The 18,976-nt window shown below is 36.8% G+C and overlaps 1 protein-coding gene across 1 annotated transcript in view; it reads right to left on the bottom strand.

Annotated features, from left to right (window-relative positions):
• Positions 1–17,795, bottom strand: part of COLEC10 (collectin subfamily member 10) — a 110,831-nt gene extending 93,036 nt beyond the window's left edge. Inside the window, exon 1 of the mRNA XM_054497443.2 lies at positions 17,712–17,795. The gene's annotated coding sequence lies outside the window, so the exon portion shown is untranslated. The remainder of the gene's footprint in view (positions 1–17,711) is intronic.
• Between the last annotated feature and the right edge of the window lie 1,181 nt (positions 17,796–18,976).

Below are 18,976 nucleotides of genomic sequence, written 5' to 3'. Positions count from 1 at the left end.
TCTTGCGATAGTTTACTGAGAATGATGATTTCCAATTTCATCCTGCACGTTGTGCACATGTACCATAGAGCCTAAAGTATAATAATGATGATAATAATAATAATAATAAATAGAAAAAAAATAAATAAAATAAAATATTTCGATGGAGAAAAAAAAAAACTTGGAAGCAAGGAATATCATATTATTCTCTTTCTGTAAATCAGATGACTTCTCCTGAGGCTTTCATGTTTCTGGCAAAAGTGGAAAAAAATGAATGCAGTCTTTAATATGGCACCTCCTCTTGGGTATTTCAGAAGAAGAGTAGACGTTTCATGGCAACTGAACATTCAATGAAGGGTCCTCTGCCCACTGGCCTCAAAGGCAGGTGGCTACACACTGCCATAGATGTGTGATGTGTGTGTGTGCATGTGTGCATATATGTGCATACACGTGTGCATGTATGTGCATACACGTATGCATATGTATGTGTGTATGTGTGTTGGTGGGGGGTGATTCTACCGTGAGGACTGGGTCTTGAAAATCAGTGTTCGGCTTCCCAAGATGCTCCATGAACCCATTCTCATCTGAGGTCATATACATAACTTATGTCTTATAAAGGGACTCACTATAAGAAAACTACTGAAATCTCATCAGTTCCTATCACTAGAGAATCTCCAAAAATAATTTTAAAGTACATTTTTTCATATTTTATTCCACTTCCACTTTTCCCAATCCTTAAAGCCTTTCTTCAAAAAAGGCAAGAGCAAAGGCCTCAAAGAATGTTCTATAAATGGTACCCATCAACTTTGTCTTTCTTCAAGGTACCCATCTAGGTACTCATCAACTTTGTCTTTCACCAAAAGCATACTGCCACCTCCTACCCAACCAGAGGAGTGGAAACACAAGTTTAAGGCACTTTTTTTGAATGAAAAACTGAAAAACTGAGAACACTGCAAATTTAATATCTAAACTGAACCCTATACTCTTTACCTCCCAGACCTTATTACATTGGCATGTAAACATGTGTCTGCCAAATGGAACTATCTAGAAGGAATATACATGCATATGAGGTTTTGATTTGCAGTGCCTGTCTCTGGACAAAAGCGGCTGGTATACAGGACTGCCATGCGTTCTTCTAAAACCAAAACAGCTGCTTTTGCACCATTAAAAACCTGCTTTTGCCCGTTAAAAAAATCTATTCCTCTGATTTCAAATGATGGCATACAATTGTAACTTTCATAGAATGCATTGTCAGCAAATAAGTTGATTGAAAAATAAATAGAGAATGAATGTTGCTTTTAGCTGAAACATTTAATGATGGAGATTAAACTATACACTATAACAGAAACAACACTATTGTTCTGTTTTACTAACTGTTATTCACTCTTTCAACATAGCTAAAATTTAAAATCAGAATATTTTTTAAATTTCAAGGAAAGCACCAAGAAAGAACTAAGATGAACAGTTACTGTGGTTAATGTTTAGAAACTAGAGGTTAAAATAAGTCTTTGGAACAAAGTTTCAGTTCTGTTGATTTCCTTTCTCTTTCAATAGCTTGTACCCCTCTGCCTTTTTTTCCATATTAAAAGTACTCTATGCCAGGCTCTGTGCTTCTCTCTAAGGTTTCTCTTGAAACTGTCACTCTCAAAAATATCTGTATAAAGGATACATTTATTATTCTACAAATGAGATACATACGTGAAACAAATAACATAAATCCTTTCATTCTTGGACTATATATTGGGGGAATGAGTAAAGGATGAACAATAAATAGTAAATATAATAAATAAGTAAATTTTGTGGAATATGAAACAGTGATACAAGCTACAGAAAAGAATAGACAAGCATAAGTAAAATCAGAAAGCAAGGAGTGACGGACAATGTGCAATGTTAAATACGGTGGCTGGCGTAAGCTTGATTGAGAAGATAATATTTAAGCAAAGGCTTGAAGCAAGAGAGATATAAACCATGTGTATATCTGGGATAGACCAGGAATTACCACAGTTGCTTCCAGTGGAGTAAGTAAGCAGTGCAAAGACTCTCTGACAGGAGATGCTTGTTGAGTAAGAGGAGCCCAGACTGAGCCAGGAGCCCAGACTGAGCCACGGAGCCCAGACTGAGCCACGGAAAGACCAATAGGAAATGATGTCAGAGAGGTTGGAAAACTGGGGTATGGAGGGCCTTGGGCAGATTTTCAAGATCTTGGCATTTACTTTGAGTGAGATGGCAGCTACTGGAGGGTTTTTAACAGAAGAAGAACCTGATCTGGCTTACATTTTAAAAGGATTACTGTGACTACTGAGCTGGAGAGGTAGCCAGTGGGGGGGACTGGGTATTATGCAAGAAGAGTAGAGGTTAGGAGGTTCCTGCAACCATCCAGGTGAGAGGTGAGTGTCCTTCATATAACAGTGGTAGAAGAGGAGGTGGGAAAAAGTCACTGGTCACTTTCTAGATCTATTTTGAAAAAAACAGGTCAAAATAATTTCCTGGGAGATTGGATGTGGGGTGTGAAAAAAATAAGTAGCCTTTCCTAACATCATTATAAGACACAAATGATTAGCTCTTCTTTTTTATCTTCCCTACTTTGGGCAGTTTCTCCTGCTTAGTATCGAGGTCATTTTTATGTAATGCTAACATACATTTCTCCTACCTTTTAAAAAATCTTTGGTGCTTCATTCATCACAGATTTATCAAGAAATAAACAAAGGATTAAGAGGCACAAATACTTGACTATGGGAGTGGCCTGTCTCCTTAAGAGAGGGTGCTCAGCCTCTTTGTTTTCTATTTTGCCCTCCTTAAATGAGCTGGCCTGTGTTTAAACTATCACAGAACACATAGAATCCAGACTCTTTTCACAATTTATGTAGCTGATTTAATATACTTTTGATAGTTCTATAACAGTCCTGACAGTTACAGCTTTCACTTTTTTTTCTAAAATATCAAGAGACTGTATTTTGATGTTGCTGGCAGAGAGGCTAGAAGAATCTTGGCATTTGAGTAAGAGGATTGCTAGAGGAAAGGCTACTAACTATAACATGGTCTTGACAATTTTTTCCCTAAAGCCAGCTTTATGGGTAATAATTATATTGTCTAACAAGTGTAGAGATGGCTTTTCTGTTGACCTGTTTCATATACATTCACTTATATGTAATCATTACAGAAAATCTGTGAATGATGTTGGCTGCATTGTACAGAGGAGCATATTGTCACAAGGAGCTTCCCTAATATCCCCCATGTCATACCACTGATAAATGACAGAGCCAAGCTCAAAATTGGTTTCAGATTTTGACTCTAGTCATCTTTTTACTACGAGGGCCAGGCTTGTTTCTTCTTGTTGGAGTTGATGGATCTAGAAAGAGACATTGAACCATAGATGAACATTCCTCTATTTAACAGTGATGCCAAGGATGGCTCTTCCCAAGAGCAAAAAGTGGTGTTGCTCAGTAAGTTCATAGGACTCTAAGGCCTTAACCCAAGATGCACACTCATGCAGGATGAAACACTATCTATTCCATTCCTCTCCCCAGGAAAGCCTTTGGCCTCTACCAGCTCCAGCAGTAGTAATTCCTACCAGCTCCTACTGCACTGATTGTAGAGGATATGCATTCTCTGCTCCTAAACTGCATGAGAGAGTCCCTGTCTTGGGCATAATTGTTGCTGTAGTTCATCTGCAGGGAGTCAAGTTCTATGATGAATGAGAGGACCTGTTTATGAAGTCTGCAGTGCTACACAGCCCTTTAAGAAATGTTAAGTCATGTTAGCATAAATCTGGAAATAATTTGATACATGCCTTTTCACATGCTAGAAGAATAAAAAATCACCATCTGCCTTTCCACAAAATAACATAAATGGAGCTAACACTATAGATTTAAATTGAGGCTGCTTCTAAAATTACAGAAATAGAAGACACAAAATTTGCTCTCTTAGAATTTTATTAGTTTTTCAGTTAACATTGAATGTTTGCTCCTTAAAATGTTGCTTACTGGATCACAAATGAAGTGTGTCAGTGAATAATAGCTGACATCAATTTCTATATTCCATATATCATCTATAATGTCGAAATGACTGATAATGAGCAAGTCCAACATGTTTAACCACCCTTCAACTAAAGTAGCATCATTAGAATATTGTACAGCATGAAATTAATGTGTATTTTTAACGATTCTAACGTAACTAAAATCCATTTATAGATAAATTTAAATATAGCATAATAAAAGGGGTTATTTTCTTAAGAAGAACTAGGCACTTTGTAAATAATTACATTTAATTTAGCACAATTTTAGGAACTGATTCAACACTGACAAGCTTTTAGCCTTTAGGACATTTCAAGAGACTTATAATAAAAAAGTAAGTGGAACCTTCACTATCACACTGATATTTGTGTCCATGATAATAGCAGGTAACCATAGAAATTATTTGCTCAGTTAGCTACTTCCTATCTTATCCTTATTGAATACATCTTCAGTGTACTAAGTTCATCCATAACTGGCGGGACACTACTAAGCTTGACTCTTAATCAGAACCTTAAAATTTAATCCCAGTACTCAGCAACCTTATGTACTAAGTGTCTGTGTACATCTACTATGTAACCATAGTTACGAAACAAACCTGGAAACCGTTTCTTTAGTTTTTGGAAAAGGCAAAAACTTCCAAAATGTTTATTTGAATGGGGAATATTTTATTGATGTATTCTAAGCACCTAAAACAGTACCTGGTAAAGAGTTGGGTTCACAATAAATATTTATTTAATGGTGGTTAAATGAATAGGTGTTCTATTTTTCTCACCACCATTTCAATCATTTCAGCAAATGTGAGTGCCTTCCCTATGCTAAGCAATATACTAGGCCCTAGGGAACGTACAATGAGGCAGAAGCAGCAGAAACCCAGTTCGCAACCTTGAATGTCTAGGGACTTGGTAGGCCAGGATAAAATGAGGGGAAAGAGGAAGGCCAGGCTATGAATAAGCCCTGTGTGATCATAGATGAGAAAGCTACTGCCTGCTCAGGGAAATCAGACAGAACTTCAAAGAGGAAAGGATGCATGATCTGGACCTTGTGTGAGGGAAATACTGAGAAATGAATGAAATGTCCCAGAATCAAATGTAAACTTGTATAATTTTTTCTTCAAAAGTAAATTCTTAAAGTCTCCCATTATTATTGTGTGGGAGTCTAAGTCTCTTTGTAGGTCACTCAGGACTTGCTTTATGAATCTGGATGCTCCTGTATTGGGTGCATATATATTTAGGATAGTTAGCTCTTCTTGTTGAATTGATCCCTTTACCATGATGTAATGGCCTTCTTTGTCTCTTTTGATCTTTGTTGGTTTAAAGTCTGTTTTATCAGAGACCAGGATTGCAACCTCTGCCTTTTTTTGTTTTCCGTTTTCTTGGTAGATCTTCCTCCATCCTTTCATTTTGAGCCTATGTGTGTCTCTGCACGTGAGATGGGTTTCCTGAATACAGCACACTGATGGGTCTTGACTCTTTATCCAATTTGCCAGTCTGTGTCTTTTAACCAGGAAGAAGTTGAATCTCTGAATAGACCAATAACAGGCTCTGAAATTATTGTGGCAATAATCAATAGCTTACCAACCAAAAAGAGTCCAGGACCAGATGGATTCACAGCCGAATTCTACTGGAGGTACAAGGAGGAACTAGTACCATTCCTTCTGAAAGTATTCCAATCAATAGAAAAAGAGGGAATCCTCCCTAACTCATTGTATGAGGCCAGCATCATCCTGATACCAAAGCCGGGCAGGGACACAACCAAAAAAGAGAATTTTAGACCAATATCCTTGATGAACATTGATGCAAAAATCCTCAATAAAATACTGGCAAACCAAATCCAGCAGCACATCAAAAAGCTTATCCACAACGATCAAGTGGGCTTCATCCCTGGGATGCAAGGCTGGTTCAATATATGCAAATCAATAAATGTAATCCAGCATATAAACAGAAACAAAGACAAAAACCACATGATTATCTCAATAGATGCAGAAAAGGCCTTTGACAAAATTCAACAATGCTTCATGCTAAAAACTCTCAATAAATTAGGTATTGATGGGACGTATCTCAAAATAATAAGAGCTATCTATGACAAACCCACAGCCAATATCATACTGAATGGGCAAAAACTGGAAGCATTCCCTTTGAAAACTGGCACAAGACAGGGATGCCCTCTCTCACCACTCCTATTCAACATAGTGTTGGAAGTTCTGGCCAGGGCAATTAGGCAGGAGAAGGAAATAAAGGGTATTCAATTAGGAAAAGAGGAAATCAAATTGTTCCTGTTTGCAGATGACATGATTGTATATCTAGGAAACCCCATTGTCTCAGTCCAAAATCTCCTTAAGCTGATAAGCAACTTCAGCAAAGTCTCAGGATACAAAATCAATGTACAAAAATCACAAGCACTCTTATACACCAATAACAGACAAACAGAGAGCCAAATCATGAGTGAACTCCCATTCACAATTGCTTCAAAGAGAATAAAATACTTAGGAATCCAACTTACAAGGGACGTGAAGGACCTCTTCAAGGAGAACTATAAACCAATGCTCAATGAAATAAAAGAGGATACAAACAAATGGAAGAATATTCCATGCTCATGGGTAGGAAGAATCAATATCATGAAAATGGCCATGCTGCCCAAGGTAATTTATAGATTCAATGCCATCCCCATCAAGCTACCAATGACTTTCTTCACAGAATTGGAAAAAACCACTTTAAAGTTTATATGGAACCAAAAAAGAGCCCGCATTGCCAAGTCAATCCTAAGCCAAAAGAACAAAGCTGGAGGCATCACGCTACCTGACTTCAAACTATACTACAAGGCTACAGTAACCAAAACAGCATGGTACTGGTACCAAAACAGAGATATAGATCAATGGAACAGAACAGAGCCCTCAGAATTAAAGCCGCATATCTACAACTATCTGATCTTTGACAAACCTGAGAAAAACAAGAAATGGGGAAAGGATTCCCTATTTAATAAATGGTGCTGGGAAAACTGGCCAACCATATGTAGAAAGCTGAAACTGGATCTCTTCCTTACACCTTGTACAAAAATTAATTCAAGATGGATTAAAGACTTAAACATTAGACCTAAAACCATAAAAACCCTAGAAGAAAACCTAGGCATTACCATTCAGGACATAGGCATGGGCAAGGACTTCATGTCTAAAACACCAAAAGCAATGGCAACAAAAGCCAAAATTGACAAATGGGATCTAATTGAACTAAAGAGCTTCTGCACAGCAAAAGAAACTACCAACAGAGTGAACAGGCAACCTACAAAATGGGAGAAAATTTTTGCAACCTACTCATCTGACAAAGGGCTAATATCCAGAATCTACAATGAACTCCAACAAATTTACAAGAAAAAAACAAACAACCCCATCAAAAAGTGGGCAAAGGACATGAACAGACACTTCTCAAAAGAAGACATTTATGCAGCCAAAAGACACATGAAAAAATGTTCATCATCACTGGCCATCAGAGAAATGCAAATCAAAACCACAATGAGATACCATCTCATACCAGTCAGAATGGCAATCATTAAAAAGTCAGGAAACAACAGGTGCTGGAGAGGATGTGGAGAAATAGGAACACTTTTATACTGTTGGTGGGACTGTAAACTAGTTCAACCATTATGGAAGTCAGTGTGGCGATTCCTCAGGGATCTAGAACTAGAAATACCATTTGACCTAGCCATCCCATTACTGGGTATACACCCAAAGGATTATAAATCATGCTGCTATAAAGACACATGCACACGTATGTTTATTTCGGCACTATTCACAATAGCAAAGACTTAGAACCAACCCAAATGTCCAACAATGACAGACTGGATTAAGAAAATGTGGCACATATATACCATGGAATACTATGCAGCCATAAAAAATGGTGAGTTCATGTCCTTTGTAGGGACATGGATGAAATTGGAAATCATCATTCTCAGTAAACTATCGCAAGGACAAAAAACCAAACACCACATGTTCTCACTCATAGATGGGAATTGAACAATGAGAACACATGGACACAGGAAGGGGAACATCACACTCTGGGGACTGTTGTGGGGTGGGGGGAGGGGGGAGGGATAGCATTAAGAGACATACCTAATGCTAAATGGCGAGTTAATGGGTGTAGCACACCAGCATGGCACATGTATACATATGTAACAAACCTGCACATTGTGCACATGTACCCTAAAACTTAAATAATAATAATTTAAAAAAAAAGAGATGAAAAAAAGGTAAATTCTTGTCATTTTCATGAAGCCAGATGACATCACATTGAAATTTTAACTAGGCTATTTAGCTTTATTAATTGTTTATTGGGATAGGCCTTCAAGTGAACAATATTTATTAAGTGCTAGATGCTGTGCTTGATACTGGTTGTACATCATCATATGAGATGGCAATTCCTGCCCTAGTGGATTCACACTGTCGTGAGAAGGGCATGCATTAAAAATGCAATTGCAGGGGGTAGGGGGGAGGGATAGCATTGGGAGATATACCTAATGCTAGATGACGAGTTAGTGGGTGCAGCACACCAGCATGGCACATGTATACATATGTAACTTACCTGCACATTGCGCACATGTACCATAAAACCTAAAGTATAATAATAATAATAATTTAAAAAAATAAAAAATAAAAAAATAAATAAATAAAAATAAAATAAATAAATAAATAAAATTTAGATGTGTGCAAAAAAAAAAATGCAATTGCAGTGGAATCTGATTAGAGTAAGGAGTGGGGGAGGTTCAGTGGTGTGTCATGGATGCATAGAGCAGAGGCCTCTTACCTGGTCTGTGGGCTAGGAAGACCTCACACAGGAAAAGACTGAGGTTGAAACTTGGCAGATGACTGTGGACAATCAGGGAAAAATGGAAGTGGGGTGGTGCGGGCACGATGTGGAAACAAGGAAAGGACATTCCAGGAAGAAGGAAGACCATGAGTGAAACCACCCACTCCCATAGGATCCAAAGACAGATTTCTTGAGCATCTTCAAAATGATTGGCTTCAAGAGCACATGGAAAACAGGTTTTCCTTCACTATCCTTCCCTTCCCTTCCTCCTGGTTCCCTTCAATACGGACTGCACTGACAGACAACAGAGAACATAGGCTTCCAGTTTTCCGGTATTCTCCTCCCACTGACCCTGAAGTTGCAAGCCACAGGTTTCTTGGAACTGTGAATATTGTTTCAACTCAAGCTAAAACTGGAGATGTGTTTTGAGTCACAGTGTGCAAGCATATTTATACCATCTGTTTATGACACTTACAGGTGGACACTATGATTCATTACACATACAACATGCTAAACATAGAAGCTTAGAAAATCCTGAGCTCTGGGTGTTGTTGGATGCGGGCAACTGTGCAGAAAGGGAAGATAGTAGGCATCTTTTCTTAGAACTTTATAGCTTTTTCAAACAAAATCCTTATCTTGACAAAAAGGCTTTGAGCATATGAAAATGGGAATGGAAGAAAGAGGGTAACAAAAGATTGTATACCACTGTGACCAGTTATGGAAGATTTCCCTGGGTACTGGGGGGATGTGTATGTCCATGTATGCACACATTAAATAATCAGAAAAGATTTACTACCTGTGGAGTCAGAATCACATCATCTCCATGCTAAAGGGAAGAATTTGGTTCTGAGAAAATTACTTCTTTATTTCCAGTAATGTTTCTACATGATTTGGACTTTACAGTTTGTATTATACTTTTCATAGACAGGTAATTCCATAGATTAAAAAATCATATTAGGATCATCTGATTACACATCAACCTAAAAATCAAGTCACAAGACATATCCATTTTTTGTTTTCAGAAACTATTCCCCTATACATAAGTTAGGATTTCCGTTGGCAAAAGCCAAAGCAGGCATCAGTTTATTTTGTATAGTTTAGCCAAATGTGCAAACTTTTAACAGCCCTGTAAATAGCAATAACTCTTAAAGTAGTTTCAATAAGCAAGCATCTCAAAGCCAAGCTGTCTGATGGGAACCTTTCCCCTTGGGGTAGTAGAGACATCCAAAAGAGTACAGGAAGAAGGAACTCACTGCTGTATTCAATTAGTTGAGAAACCATCAAAGTAAATAAGGCAATACCTTTAAGAACACACAGAAAAAGGAGTCAGTGAAGTAGAACAGATTAGAAGAAAAAGGAGAAGTCTGTTTTAGCTACCAAGTGACCCTAGGGGCGAAGAATAATTTCTTCTTCAGGACACTTTTAGTAAAGGTCTCCCAGTAAGATGGCTCAGTGCAAACAATTTCTTTTCATGTCTGTAGGGAACTAACGAAGTTTGCGAGAAATACAGGCAGAGTTTAATTCCAAACAAAGTACAGCAGGTCAGCTACTTGGAGCAACTTTAGAAATCTTTTGTCCCCTCCTAGAATAATAATGTTTTTGAAAATTCCCAATGGCTATGGGGTAAGTCATTTACGTTTTAGAAATAAGATACAGCCCAGAGGAAAACTCATGAATTCGATGCCAAGTTTTGCCCTCCCTCAAGGTGGCTTTCACAGAATTCTCAGACTTCTTAAACAGCTAATAACACTTATCTCATGAAGTTATTTTTAGCTATACATTGTTTAATAATTATTTATTTAGTCCTACTATGGGCCAGGATTTGTGTCATGCTGAACAGTTAGGTTACCCAGATACATGAGGTTTGTGACTTCAAGATTAAGAGTAAGAAAAACACCAATAGATATTTATACAATTAATTATTTAAAATCATAGCGGTATGCATAGTGATGTAGGAGCTCCGAAGGGATAACTCTGTCTGGAAGAAGTGATATATGACAGCAATTTCCAAAACACAGCTCTCAATAAGAGGTTAGTCAATACGCTGTGTTCCTCAATCACATGTACTTGTGGAAGACATGGCTAGTCAACCCTTGCACTCATTCCCACAGAGCTGGTTTCAGCCTCAGAATCCTTCTCAACACAATGCTTCAAGCACCATCAATAAGTAAGAGCTTGTATGGAACCTACTTACTATCTGGCTCTCTAAAAATGCAAGGAGTTCTCATTACTATAGTCTTGAAAACAATTACCTGCTTAAATTGCTGATCACCAAAGGGTATCAGTTTCTTGGTAGGTATTGTCTTATAATTAGCAATTGCTAAACTCACTCTCCAAACTCAGCAGTAGAGTGTAGTGGTTAAACTCACAGTTTCTGGAACCACATGCCCTGGATTCAGATATCGATTCTACTAATCCCTAGAAATATATCTTCAGATACGTCTCTTAGTCATTCTATGCTTCAGTTTCCTCATTTGTAAAAAGTCCCAGTTTCCCATATGAAAAAAAGCTCATCATCAATGGCCATTAGAGAAATGCAAATCAAAACCACAATGAGATAGCATTTCATGCTAGTTAGAATGGCCATTATTAAAAAATCAGGAAACAGCCAGGTGCGGTGGCTCACCCCTGTAATCCCAGCACTTTGGGAGCCCGAGGCAGGTGGATCACAAGATTAAGAGATCAGACCATCCTGGCCAACATGGTGAAATTCCATCTCTACAAAAAATACAAGAATTAGCTGGGCGTGGTGGTGGGTACCTGTAGTCCCAGATACTCAGAAGGCTGAGGCAGGAGAATTGCTTCAACCCAGGAGGCGGCGGTTGCAGTGAGCTGAGATTGCGCCACTGCACTCTAGCCTGGTGACAGAGCAAGACTCTGTCTCAAACAAACAAACAAACAAACGAACGAACAAACAAAACAACGAACCAAACAAAAAATCAGGAAACAACAGATGCTGGCAAGGCTGTGGAGAAATAGAAATGCTTTTACACTGTTGGTGGGAGTGTATTAGTTCAACCATTGTGGAAGACAGTCTGGTAATTCCTCAAGGATCTAGTACCGGAAACACCATTGACCCAGCAATCCCATTACTGGGTATATACTCAAAGGATTATAAATCATTGTACTATAAAGACACATGCACACATATGTTTATTGCAGCCCTATTTACAAGAGCAAAGACTTGGAACCAACCCAAATGCCTATCAGTGATAGACTGGATAAAGAAAATGTGGCACATATATACCACGGAATACTATGCAGCCATAAAAAGGATGAGTTCATGTCTTTGCAGGGACATGGATGAAGCTGGAAGCCATCATTCTAGCCAACTAACACAGGAACAGAAAACCAAACACTGCATGTTCTCACTCATAAGTGGAAGGTGAACAATGAGAACACATGGACACAGGGAGGGGAATATCACACACTGGGGCCTGTCAGGGGGTTGGGGGCAAGGGAAGGGAGAGCATTAGGACAAATACCTAATGCATGTGGGGCTTAAAACTTAGATGACAGGTTGATAGGTGCACATGTATATCTATGTAACAATCCTGCATGTTCTGCACATGTATCCCAGAACTTAAAGTAAAAAATAAAAATAAAAAGCCCAGTTTCCTCATTTGTAAAAGGTAGAATGATAGCATACCTATTATCATAAGTTGGTTGTGAGGATTCAATCACTACTTGGTACACAATATATATTCTAGGGTTAGTTGCTATTACTACCTTTATTAGAACCAGCATAAACAGCATAAAAAGCAAAGCTTGGCCATTTTCTAGTACAGCATGTAAGGAACTTGGAAGTCACCACTTTGTCCTAACAAGAAGTTATAACCTAAGCAAACTGAAGAAAACCACTCTTTTCTTAGGTACAGGACAAACCACTGCCCCTGAAATTGGAAAGACAGACATAGGAATACAGAAACTTACAACTTACTGAAGCAGAAACTTTCACAGGAACCAGCACAGTAGAAAATGCTAAATTCCAACATATTGTTGGAGTCTCAGTGTGAACAAGTTTGAAGGTCAAAAACTCCAACAGGACCCAGTCATTGCAGGGTTGCAATATATTTTGTGTTTTACATCATAGTGTATATGGAAGAAAATCCCCTCATGTTTCTACCACAGGGAGGGGAAAAGAAACTATTTTGAAATACACCAGAGAATTCTGTTCTTCCTAACAAGATCTGCCTTCAGCAGAAACTATTCAACCAGAGCCTAATCTGTGGAGGTTTTATCAGAGCCTAAGTGATCTGGCAGAAGAGAATCACCAAACTCCAGCCCACACCAGCCATCCTGTCCTACCTGATGGGCAGACAGTGGGAGGGACTTGAGAAACATATATGAAATTCACAGTCCAGAGACACAGGCTCATCAAAAGACTGAGACCTACTCAGAAGCCTACACAATGCTTCACCTCCCCCCACCATATCACCACATTACTAAAGGCCTACTAAGAGCAATTTCTTTTACCCAATACATCATGCCCTGCAATCAAGAAAAAATTAGAAGGCATACTAAAAGACAAAAACATACTTTGAAGAAACAGTTAAAGCATCTAAACCAGACTTAGATATGTCAGGGATATTGAAGTTATCAGATTGGAATTCTTTAAAAAAAACTATGATTAATATGCTAGGGGCCCTAATGGTTAAACTAAACAACATACAGGAAGAGTTGTGCAATGTAAGTGGAGAGATGGAAATTCTAAGAAAGAATTAAAAATAAGTGCAACATGAGATCTTGTAACATAAATGAAGAATGCCTTCGGTGGGCTTATTAATGGACTGGTCACAGTAGAGGAAAAAAAATCTGCGTTTCAGGCTATCTCAATAGATATTTCCAAAATGGAAAAGCAAAGAGAATAAAGGCAAAAAAGAAGCAAACAAAAACAGAGCAAAATATACAAGAATTGTGAGACAACTACAAAAGGTGTAACACATCTGTAATGGATATACCCAAAGGATAAGAAAGAGAGAAAAGAACAGAGAAAATATTTGATAATTTTCCCCAAATTATTATCAGACACGAAACTACAGATTCAGGAAGCTCAGAGAAACCAAGGAGGATAAATGTCAAGCAAACAAACAAAAACTACATCTAGGATGTTGTATTCAAACTTCAGACAATAAAAGATGAAGAGAAATTTTGAATGAAGCCAGAAAAACAAAAAGAAAACTGGCTTACCTACAGAGGATAAGAATTATATCCAGCTTCTCCACAGAAATCATGCAAACAAGGAAAGAGTGAAGTGTTTAGTGTTGAGGGGAAAGACCTATCGATCTAGAATGCTGTACCCTGCAAAATTATTCTGCAAAAGTGAAGGAGAAATAAAGACTTTCTCAAACGAACAAAAAAATTGAAGGAATTTGATGCCAGTAGAACTACCTTGCAAGAAATGTTAAAAGAAATTCTTTAAAGAAAAGGTAAATGAAGTAGGTCAGAAACTTAATTCTACATAAAGGAATAGCATCAGAAAAAGAATAAGTGAGGATAAAACATAAACTTTAATTTTTCTTATTCTTAATTGATCTTATGGATAACAGTCATTCAGAATATAATAGCAGCAATGTATTTGAATGTGTGTGTATATGTGTGTGTGTGAGTGTGTTTGTGTGTGAGTGATATAAATGAGAGCAATAATACAAAAAAGGAAGGGAGAAATTAGAATTATTTTATGATAAGGTATTTGCACTACCTGTGAAACAATACATTATTGCTTTAAAATCGGCTTGGATTAGTTGTAAGTGTACATTGCAAACTTTAGGCATAAAGATACATAAAGATTAAAAGTAAATAGATGGAGAAAGATATATCATGCTAATACTAATCAAATTAAAGCAGGAGTAGCTACATGAATTCCAGACAAACAAGACTTTAAAGCAGGGAGAGTAATCAGGAAAAAGGAGGGGCATTACCTAATGAAGAACTGATCAGTTTTTAAAGACATAACAATACTTAATATGTATATGCCTAACAACACTGCCACAAAATACTTGATGCTATAAAACATCAAGAAGAAATTGATTAATCCACTATTATGGTTGAAGATTTCAATACCACTTTATCAGAAATGAACAGATAAAGGAAGCAGAAAATCAGTAAGGATATAGTATAAGGACATTGAGTTGAACTCAACCACACTGTCAATCAACTGAATATAATTGAAATCGAGAGACTATTTCATCCAAAAAGAGCAGGATACACGTTCTTCTCAAGCTCACTTGGAACATTCACCAAGATAAACTTCATTCTGTGCCATAAAATACCCTTTACCACATTTAAAGAGCAGAAATCATACGATGTCTGCTTTCAGACCACAGTGGAACGAAACTAGAAATCAATAGTAGAAAGATAACTGAAAAAAATCCAAAATATATGGAGACTAAACAACGTACTTCTAAATAACATATGGGTCAAAGAAGAAATACCTATATAGATTTAAAAATATTTTAAATTAAATGAAAATAAAAATACAACTTGTCAAAATTCAATTCATGGAATGCCACAAAAGCAGTGCTTAGAAGGAAAATAATAGTATTGAATGCACATAATAGAAAAGAAGAAAGATCTAAACTCAATCATCTAAGCTTCCACCTTAGAAAACTAGAAAAAAAAGAGCAGCAAAAGAAATCTAGAGTTAACAGAAGAAACATTAGATCAGAAATTAACAAAATTGAAAACAATGTATTAATAGGGAAATCATCACAACCAAAAGTTGAGATTTTGAATAGATCAATACAATCAATAAGCCTCTAGCTAGCCTAACTATGAAGAATGAGAAAGGACACAAATTACTAATATCAGAAATGAAAAAGGAACATCACTACAGATCCAATGGATATTAAAAGGAAAGAAAAAATACTATAAAAATTTGTTCCTACATATTTGATAACCTAGATAAAATGAATGAATACCTTGAAGAACACAATCTGCTAAAACTCACACAAGAAGAAATAAACAATCTGAATAGGCCTATATCTATTATATAAATTGAATTAATAATTAATAACCTTCCAAGACATAAAACACTAGGGCCAGAAGGTTTCACTATTGAATTCTATCAAATATATCAGGAAGAAATAATACCAAAATTCTCTAAAAACTCTTACAGAAAATTAAAGCGGAGGGAACATTTTCTAACTCATTGTATAAGGCTAGCATTACCCTAACACTAAGACCAGATGAAGACATTACAAGAAAAAAAAACTACAGACCAGTGTCTCTCATGAACATATATGCAGAAATCTCCAACAAAATATTAACAAGCTGGATCCAACAATGTATAAAAAGAATCATACACCATAACTGTGTGGAGTTTATCCCAGGTATGCAAGGCTGTTTCAACATTCAAAAATTAGTTAATGTAATCCATCACATTAACAGGATAAAGAATAAAAATTATGTGATTATATCAGTATATGCAGGGAATGTATCTGACAAAATCCAACACCCATTAATGATTAAAAAACACTTTCAGTAAACTAAGAATAGAACTGAATTACTTCAACTGATAGAAAATATCTATTTAAAAAGCCTACTGCTAACTTCATGCTTACTGGTGAGAAACTCTAAGCTTTCCTGCTAAAATCAAGAATAAGACAAGGATATCCTCTCTCACTACCTCTTTTCAATATCATACTGAAAAGAAGGCCTAGATAATGCAACAAGACAAGAACAGGAAAAAATAAAAGACATGTTGTAGAGAAGAAAGAAATAAAACTGCCTTTGTTTGCAGATGTCCTGATCATTAATGTAGAAACTCTGAAAAGTATGCCAAATATAACACTTCAGAAACTAATGAATAATTGTAACTAGGTTGCAAGGATACAAGGTAAATGCACAAAAGTCAATCACTTTTCTATATGCCAGCAAGAAACAAGTGAAATTTCAAATTAAAAATGCAATATAATATTAGCGCCCAAAAGCACGAAATACTTAGATATAAGTCTAACAAAATATGTGCAACATTTGTTTTAAGAAAACCACGAAACTCTTGTGAAAGAAATTAATGTACTAAATAATATTCCATGTTCATGGATTGGAAAACTCAGTAGTGTCAAGTCTCTTCTTTCTAACTTGATCTATGGATTTGATCCAATCTCAATCAAATCCCAGCAAGTTATTTTGTGATATCAATAAATCTAAAGTTTATATGGAGAGGCAAATGACCAAGTATAGTTAACACAATATTGAAGGAAAACAGAATTGGAGGACTGGCATTACCTGACCCAAGGACTTATTCTAAAGCTACACTACTCAAAACAGTGTAGTGTTGGCAAAAGAATAGACAAATAGATCGATGGATCAGAACAGAGAGCCCAAAACTAGACCCATATAAGTATGGCCAACTGATCTATGACAAATTTTCAAAAGCAATACAATGGAGACAATATTCTTTTCAACAAAGTGCTGGAACAACTGGACATTCATATGCCAATAAACAAATCTAGACACAGACTTTACAACCTTCACAAAAATTAACTCAAAATGATTCACAGACCCAATTGTAAAATGTAGACTATAAAACTTCAAGAGAAGAAAATCTAGATGACTTCAGGTTTGGTGATGATCTTTTTGCTACAACACCAAAGCCAAAATCCATGAAAGAGAAAATTGATAAGCTGAACTTCATTAAAATGAAGAGCTCCTGCTCTACAAAAGACACTATCAAGAGAATTGGAAGACAATCACACACTGAGAGAAAGACATAAGACATATCTTATAAGGACTGTTATCCGAAATGTACAAAGAACGTTTAAAATTCGACAATAAGAAAGCTAACAACCCAATTAAAAAGTGGGCCACAGACATTAACAGACACCTCACTAAAGATGCACAGATGGCAAATTACCATATGAAACAGTGTTCCACTTCATATATCATCAAATAAATGGAAATTAAACCAACAATAAGTTACCTTTACAAACCCATTTGAATGGATGAAATCCAGAACATTGACATCAAATGCTGGCAAGAATGTGGAGCAACAGGAACTTGCACCCCTTGCCTGTGAGAATGCAAAATAGTATAACTACTTTGGAAACAGTTTGTCAGTGTCATACAAATATAAGCATACTCTTACCATAAAATCTAGTAATTGTGTTTCTTGATATTTAACTAATGGAGTTTGTATATCTATACAAAAACTTGCACACAGATGTTTATAGCACCTTTCTTCATGATTGCCAAAACTGAAAAGCAACCAAGATGTTATTCAGTAGGTAAATGGATAAGTAAATTGCAGTATGTCCAAACAATGAACTATTATTTTGTGCCAAAAAATTAGCTATCAAGCCATTAAAAGACATGGAGGAACTGAAATGCATATTACTGAAAAAAGCTCATCAGAAAAGGCTACATACTGTAGTATCCCAACTATTTGACACACTGGAATGGGCAAAACGCTGAAGATAGTAAAAAGATCAGTGGCTGCCAGGGGTTAGGAGGGAGGGAGGGCTAAATACGTAGAACACAGATGATTTTTAAGTCAGGGGAACTATTCTGCATGATACTGTGATTGTGGATAGATGTCATCATACGTTATTCTAAACCCACAGAATGTACAATGCTCAGTGTGAACCATGGTATAAACTATGGACTTTGGGTAATAGTGATGTGTCAATGTCCATAAATTGTAGCAAATGCACCACTCTTTTTGATAGTGGGAGAGACTGTGCATGGGGTGTGGGGGCAGAAGTTCGACAGGAAATTTCTATACTTTCCACTTTATTTTGCTGTGAACCAAAAATTTCTCTAAAACATAAAGTCTATTTTTTAAAAAAAAAGAGCTAAGCTTTCAATTGCTGGTAAGTTGTTACACTCCTTTATAACGATTAGGAGCCAAAGTATAATCTTCTTGAAGTGAGTTCAATCCTTAATCTATAGATGAGCAGATCAAAGGTGATTTACCCCGTCTCCCAAAGGAATAAAGCAGGAATTAAAAAATCAGTCTGCCATTTATGCTCTGCCCAACAAATCTGTCACTTCTATACATTTGTCTTAGTTCATTTTCTGTTGCTGTAACAGATTACCCGAGACTGGATGATTTATGAAGAAATTTATTTCTTACAGCTCTGGAGGCTGGGAAGTCCAAAAAGCATTGCACTGGCATCTGCTTGGCTTCTGGTGAGGGCCTTGTGCTGTGTCATTACGTGGCAGAGAAGCAGAAAAGGAAGCAAGCAC

The sequence above is a fragment of the Pongo pygmaeus genome, chromosome 7 (genome assembly GCF_028885625.2).
Source record: "Pongo pygmaeus isolate AG05252 chromosome 7, NHGRI_mPonPyg2-v2.0_pri, whole genome shotgun sequence".
In the NCBI taxonomy this organism is placed as follows: Eukaryota; Metazoa; Chordata; class Mammalia; order Primates; family Hominidae; genus Pongo; species Pongo pygmaeus.
This window is presented reverse-complemented; position numbering and strand designations above follow the sequence as displayed.